The sequence below is a fragment of the Canis lupus genome, chromosome 6, assembly GCF_003254725.2.
Source record: "Canis lupus dingo isolate Sandy chromosome 6, ASM325472v2, whole genome shotgun sequence".
Taxonomy (NCBI): Eukaryota; Metazoa; Chordata; class Mammalia; order Carnivora; family Canidae; genus Canis; species Canis lupus.
In genome coordinates, this window is record NC_064248.1 from 67,830,731 (window position 1) to 67,838,813 (window position 8,083).

The window sequence follows — 8,083 nt, forward strand, 5'->3', positions numbered from 1 at the left end:
ATATAAAAATAAATAACTAAAATCTTTAGAAAACAAATAAGAAATAAACAACTACCACAAAGGGAAATCATTCTGAAAGAATCCCTGAATCTTCCTGTTTCTCTCTTCCTCTTAATCTAAGAGCCTTGGATATGATGGAAAGAAGCAGTTCTACACTCACATTCTACTTCCTTTGACTTTAGAGAGGTGAGTGCTTCCTATCACTGGACCCAAACATCTTGCCTAGGACAATCACGGTACGTCTGTTTGTTTTTTCCATTGTTGCAGAGCAGAGCTAGCCATGTGAGGGGCTTATGGATAATCATAAAACATGAACCTGGAGATAAACTTACCCATTAACTGTGTGACTTCCATAACAAGAGCTAACACTTAAAGGAGCTACTGACCACTATGCCAGTCTCTAAGCTGTGGTATAGATATTAATGCGTTTAATTCTCACAACCCTATAAGGAAGGTGTTGTCATTCCCATTTTATAGATGAGGAAACTGAGGCCTAGCCTAAAATCACACAGCTGAAAAGTCTGTAGAGTGGGGCTGAAAACCTGGCAGTCTGGTGCCAGCGCCCATGAGATTCACTACCTGTGTCATCCTCTTTCTGATGCATGTGGGTAAAGGGGTGAAATGGATAGTTATGAACTAGTTGTTTTTCTACAAGTTTTAGAGTTTTATCGTTATTGTTATTTTTCTTTCTTTTTTAAAAAAATGTCAGATGATACCATTATTCCCTTCTCTTTCAGCTGCCTCCTGCAAATTATGACTGTTGTTCTAAGATAATATCAGAAGCCCCTAAGGCATAGGTCCCCTGGAAGTTACTCGGGGCTTGTTTCTGGGGATGGCTGATTTTAGACTTATGGAGGTTTCCAGAATTTGCATTGCATTTCCATTGTGTTTCTGATCATAAATCTTGGCTCTCCACTTTTCCAGCTTTAATTAAATTGTCCAAGGAACACTTTTATTTCACTGATGCACTCTAGCACAGTGAATTTATAGGTATTTAGCAAGTCCAGAAATATCATGGCTCAGGAATTATGGTAGCCCAGGTTGTAAGTTCTATGAGGGCAGATAATGTGTTTTTTCTAGTTAGCACTTTGTCTCCTAGCACAGTGCTTAAAACCAATAGGGGTTCAATAATGATTGTTAAATAAATGAATTTTAAAATGAATTATAGAGGTGCCTGTCTGGTTCAGTTTGTAGCATGTGAGGCTCTTGATCTCAGGGTCATGAGTTTGAGCCCCACGTTGGGTATAGAGGTTACTTAAATAAATAGACTTTAAATAATGACTTGTATGTAAGAGTTGAGAAAATAACTTGGTTTGAATTTACTCATCCTAATACTACTGTTATGGCCACTTTCTCTTCTGGATCAAATGCTTTTACCTTTTACCATTATTATCATTCAAACTGGTCAACATTCTATGGTCCTCTGTCATACATGATTCAACTTATCTTGGCCTATAGCTCTTTGAATTAAATACAACATCAAATTTGTATGGAAATCACCCTCTAAAAAAAAATCTCCAAGATTCTTTTTATTATCCTGAATTACTGTTGCTGCATGTTTATCATGGAAATCAAACTATGTAATAATCACATTATATTTTAAGCATATATTTTTTACTACAATAAAGTTCTGCATTTGGAGAAGTTATCCTCCAACCACCAAGAGGAAAAATAAGGAACATTTAATAAATATAAATAGGTCAAAATTGTAAGTCAAGTATACAAAACTGATTTCCTTCATATATATAATTTTTATATGAAAACCAGAACAAAAAAAATTAATATGAGTCTATAAAACATTCATTGCATCATTAAACTGGCATGCATTTGTAAAGATTTGCCTTTCAATGCAGAGATATGTCAATAGGGCATAATGTGGCATGCAGTCCCAACATAGATTGTCCTCTGTTGCATGCATTTTGTTGGAAAGCATAAAGATGTAAAATTACAGAAAATTTGGTTATAAAATATGTACATACAACAGCAAAATTAAGTGAATTAATCTTTTAACAATTATACAAAAACTACTCAAAAATTTGAGATAAATTTAGAAACACAATATTTTAAATACTGTGCTGAAGTATATGCATAAATTGGAGCTCACATTTTAGTGAAACTCTCTATTACCACCCACCACCTATTCTGATTATAAGCATGTTTTACCTTTCTAAGGGAAATCCAAACTCTGCAAAAAAAAAAAATAATAATAATAATAATAATGATAATAATTCAAATTAACTGCAAAGACCAATTGAAAGTCCCACCTAGGAACAGACCCTAAATTAATTCTCTGAAAATAGTTAATAGAAGTGAAAATGAACTACAATTTCCAACATAAAAATGCATAAAAATATTCCCATCAGAGGAAATAAAGTAAAACCAAAAATTGGCTCTGGCATAGGGAGTCTCAGAATGGCATATGGAGCAGGAGATCAGAATGCCTAAAATCTTAGGGAGAAATAAGTATTTAAAAATGAAAAAAAATTAAAGGAAATGTATGATTTTTAGATATCTGCAAGAATACTTTTAAGAGGTAACATGAGAATGAAAATAATGGAGACATGTCATTTTAGGATTGTAGACCATGGCTAGAACATAGCTCTCACCTTTGTCGAACTCAAAATTACAACATAAAACATAATTTGGATCTGTGTCCTGGTAGGAAGACTTAGAGAGACTGTTAATCTTTCGTTATTACAGTCTAAAATTTTCTAGGGACGGATGCTCAGTCCGTTAAGCATCTGTCTTTGGCTCAGGTCATGATCTCAGCAGAGAGTCTGCTTCTCCCTCTCCCTTGGTCCCTTCCCTCCTCTCATCCTGTATGCCTGTCTTTCTCAAATAAATAAAGAAAATCTTTTAGAAAATTAAAAAAATAAAGTAAAATAAAATTCTTCTATCCCTGCTTTGTCAAATTGCAAGTCATTTTCCCTTTATTAGCGTTCTCTGAAAACATTCACCTCTGTTCTCCTTCCCATGTATGTTCTCTCCTTACCTCCGAAAGTGTACTTGAAGAAGAAGAAGAAAAAAAAAAAAAAACCTTTCCATAACCCCCCTTATTATTAAAATAGAATAAACAGGTGATGCTAAGTCCATAGAAATGCTTCCAGTCTGTCATCACATCCTTCAAAGTTTGCAGACATATTTTCTATTATTTCACAGTATGTTTTCTAACAGCACTTCTGCGTTAGTCAGTTCCCACCTATTTGATCAATTCTTTCATGTGTGTAAAGAAAAAGAACTAAATTGCTATGTGCTGAATAGAAAGAAGCCACTGTGTCTACAGATGGTTCAGGTCCTAATATTCAATACAATTCTTTTTTTTAAAGATTTTATTTATTTATTCATGGAAGACACACGGGGTGGGGTGGGGGGCAGAGACACAGGCAGAGGCACAGGCAGAGGCACAGGCAGAGGAAGAACCAGGCTCCATGCAAGGAGCCTGACATGGACTGGATCCTGGGCCTCCAGGATCACACCCTGGGCTGAAGGCAACACTAAACCACTGAGCCACCCAGGCTGCCCTCAATACAATTCTTTAAGCAATTTGGGGAAGATTTAAAATGTTGGCTACCAATCTCCCAACCACATCTAACCAGGAAGGTGATAATTATACCCTTTTTCTAATTCTCTGCACCTCCCCCCAAAAAACCTCAGCTACCTGGTCTTTCAATACATCCAAAAAAACAGTTGGATGAATATAGAAGGAACTTTCCAGGTACGACATTTTCCTGCTAAAATAGAAGAATGCTCTACTTAGGTTTTTGTTTTCAGCTTTAGAATCAAGTAACTTTTTGAAAAGACAGTTTGAGGTAGAAGAACAATTAAAGACATGGGTGGCACCACACTAGTTCAATGACCTTGACATGACTCCTTCTGTGGATCTCAGCTGACTCTTCCTCCATAAATGATGAAATTGGTTATACTAATTTCATAGGGTTGAAGAGAGAATTAAAATGAATTAATATATGTAAAGGGCCTTGTATATTCGATGTCTGTCATATAGTAAGGGCTATATAAACATTTACTATCACGAGGATACTGATAATGATTCGTCAACCCAGAAATAAATGAAAAATTTCAGAAACTATTCTAACACAACAAATGTGAATAGACATATATATATATATATATATATATATATATATATAGGGAGGCCTTTTTACAAGATTTCTTGTCAAGAATACATGGCATGAGGCACATATGTGTACTTTTCCCCAATATAACAAATATCTACTATTATTTTCTTCTTTTCTCTCTAGACTAGGCAATCTGAGGACATATCTCTTCAGCTTTATCAAATGGGGTTACCATTGGGAGAGTCTTGATGGAGTTTATCTGTAAAAATGGCCCCATCTAGCTGAGGGCAGAGTTCCAATGTCCAGAACTGATTTCCCCAGGGAGGTCTTACTGGATATAAAGTTTCTCTGAAATTCACTGCCAATAGCAAAGTGCAGGAGGTCACCATTAACCACAATGTGTTCAATTCTTCAGGTCAGCTCTTTAAGAGACAGCTATATTTAACCCGGATGTTCCTTCTGTATCCACCATTGATGCACATTAGTTCAAAACAGGAGCCAGGGAACTCTTGGATATAGTCTAATAACTGAAGGAATTTCATAAGTCTTTGTGTTCTTTACTTATATAGACCCATCTGGGAAAAGTTTGCTCATGGGAGTCAAGACAATTCCTTATCAATAGGATACACTTGAAAGTGTGCTTATTCTAGTGGGGAAAAAAATGGAATAAAAGCCACATTGCTGCTCAGAAATCCAATCTTGAACAGAGTTAGAAATGAATAAGGAAGAAGTGTTTTCTTCATTTAATTATTTGGCATAATTTTTAAAAGCTTATTTCTCTGTAAACAGTTTCATTTATCCTAACAGAAAAAAAAAAAAGTATTTTGCAAAATTTTCTTTATAGTTGGTGTGTAATTTTTTTTCTTTTTCCTTTGTTGGGAAGATGAGGACTGCATTTGCTTATTAATTGCATCTGATGTTATGATCAGCATATTACATATTTATTCTTATTTAAGGCTTATAACAAGTAAGTATTTTATTTTCTAACTTTACAGCTGAGGAAAAGTGAAGGTCTGTAAGTAATGCTCAATAAAAGCAGTGCTATGGCGAGGCAAGAATATAAACCTAATTCTGTTCCATTTTATTTTATGCTACTTACTACTCTGTGCAGTGACTCTACCAGACATGACCATTTTGGCTAAATTATTATTTTTTTCAATTGTTTGTTTTGGCAGTATAGTAAATAAGACACGGTGTTTTGTTTTTTGTTTGTTTGTTTTACTTCCCTTTAAACAGCTCAGCAACTATACTATTGTTTTCTGCTTCTTCCATTCTGTTGAACTATTATTTCTCTGTTCATCTTCATCTTCTGGATTAATGGGTGTTAAGCAAAGATACAGATTGAATCATTAGTACAAAAGATTTATGAGACCAGATCTGTGGCTACCAAGCATTCATTATAGCGTCAAGATATCTTCCATGGTGCTTTCAGGAAATCTTCTATTGGAACATTTCTTCCACTTCTATTCCAAGAAAGTTAAATTTGTATAGCCTTTGAAAAAAATTAGCAAAATAACTAGGAAACTGTTAAAAGCCACTTTAAGAGAAATCCATTCCTGTGCCCAAACAGCTGCCTCTTATCAAAGGAGGAACATCTCCACAAAAGTTGTGTCTAAACATGCTTTCAAAATTGGCCGGTTCTCACACTAAGATCTCATTTCCACAGGTGGATCCTGAGATACACTAAATAGAAGAACAAACCATTCAGTCCTCTTGTTATTAAATTGAGTTTTTGAGGAGATTTTCGGATGCTGACATGATGCTATTGATTTTCCAAAGTATTGATTTGGCTTTAAAAACCGTTAGTGGAAAATGAGATGATACGAGACGTTTTCCAAAATCTAACAAAACAAAAACGTTTGTGAAGTCTAGAGCTAAAGGCCAACACAACATCTACAGAACCATGAGGCTCACACATAAAGAAGACTCATCAGCTTTCACATTTGGGGATGAATGAAAAGTATAATTACTTTGGAAATACGGAGACCATCTCGGAGTATTGAAATTAATCTTGTCTTTAATTAATTAATTAAAATTAATCCCATCTCTGAGTCTGTAAGGGCAGGGACCCTATCTCATTAATCATTCTACCCCCAGTACCTACTGTTATGTATGAACAATGTGGGTGCTTAAAATATATTGGGAAAAAGAATTAGTGAAATAATAAATGGGTAACTTGATAGTGGCCCCAGGCAGAGAACACTACAGGATTCCAACATAGGATAAGAAACCGCGTTGGAAACTGAGAAGGAAGGTCAGGTATCTCTTATCATGTACAAGCCCAAGTGGAAGGGCCAGTGAAAGCTTTGTTAGTGCTCATCCCCTACGTCCCAACCCCAGGAAAGTTATATCTCTGCCAGATTTTGGCTCATTTCTCCATCTCCTCCATGGGCTGCTCTTTCATCCTTCCTAATGTTACACTGAGTGCAGAGCATACATTGCAATGTTCCCCTACCCTAACAATCCCATATTAACTTTTAAAAAGAAAAAACTTAACATTATAAAGGTCACTCCAAGCACAGAACATCAGTCATCTTAGGATCTCTCTCCTAAATATGCACTTAAATTCCTTAATCAATAAATTCAAGTCACCTAGTTGTCATTAGCAGTCTTATTCAGGGGTGGGGAAAGGGCTGTAAAATTGATGGGTTAAGTAATTCATCAACTTCTCCACATGAGTGCCCTGGAACCTTACCTCAATAACTCATTGTGTCCATTTACTATACATTCTCAAGTAAGTGGTATTCACTCACAATAACATAGTAAAATCCCAAATAGTTTTTTTTTTTCATATAAATTATGCAGCCACCACTAAAGGATATTGCAGGACATCCAATCTACAACTTAGTGACATACGATTCAGTTCTAATGTTTTGTAGAGGAATATTTTTCATTCGATTCAAGGTAGTTTTACAAACCAGGCCCTGCACTGAAAAAGTGTTCGTTTTGAGGATTCAAAAAAAAAATATTTTGATGATTCAAAAATGGGTAAGAAACTGTTTCTTGACCTTAAGATCTTACTAATCAAGAGGCTTAAGATTAGCATGCACACTATTACCATGACACAGAAAAAAACAGAAATTATTAAATATGCGGAGGGTAAAGAAGAAAAAGCCTTATCTATCTGTTAGATACAGTTGTCAGCAGATTGTTGGATGTTTGAGAATAATGATTAGAATTTTGTGATGATCCAGTGACCAGACAGGCAAAAATACAGGGGGACAGGAGCCTAATTTCATCCTGGTACAAATTCTGAGAGTACACTTATAGAACAGCAAATATTGCTGCAATATAAGCTATCTTTACCGTGCTGTGTGCCATGCACTATCCTAAGAACTATACACACGTTATAAAATGTATTTATGTTTGTCAAGATAGAAGTGGCAGCTATCATCATATAGTATCTGGCGCACAGCATAATGATTCACTATTTACAGGTCCAGCAAAACAATCATCCCAGTAACATCCAACACCATAAATGGCCATAATTTTTTCTGTGTGACGAGAACTTTCAAGGGCCACTCTCTCAGCAAGTTTCAAATATTCAGTACAGTATTAGTAACGATAAAAATGTCATCTGTACCACAGCAACATGGGATTAAGGTGTTAAGTTACTTTATTATTCCAATGACAGCTGGGTTGGACTTGGGTGGCCTTCCCCCATAAAGCTTGCTCTTAAGCGCTGCACCATACGTCTCTTGCTTCTTGTAGCTGTCTACCTGGGAGAGTGGCAAGGATGCTACTACCTAGGCTCCTTAGCAAAAACCTCGATGTCAGAAGGAACCACTCTGAGCAGAGAAGAAGATGAGTTCTTCTTGCTGTATTTCCATTGCCAGGGCCTGTAATCTCATGGACTTGGTTTTTAGAGGTGGAGAAAACTCCAATTTTGGTTTGGAAATGGGCTTCCCAGAGTTGAAATGAAAATAAGGTGTAGCACAGAAGGAACAATGTGTGAGGAGAAGAGGGTGGAGAACAGAGCCTTGAGGAAAGAGGCCTCTGACCAAGAG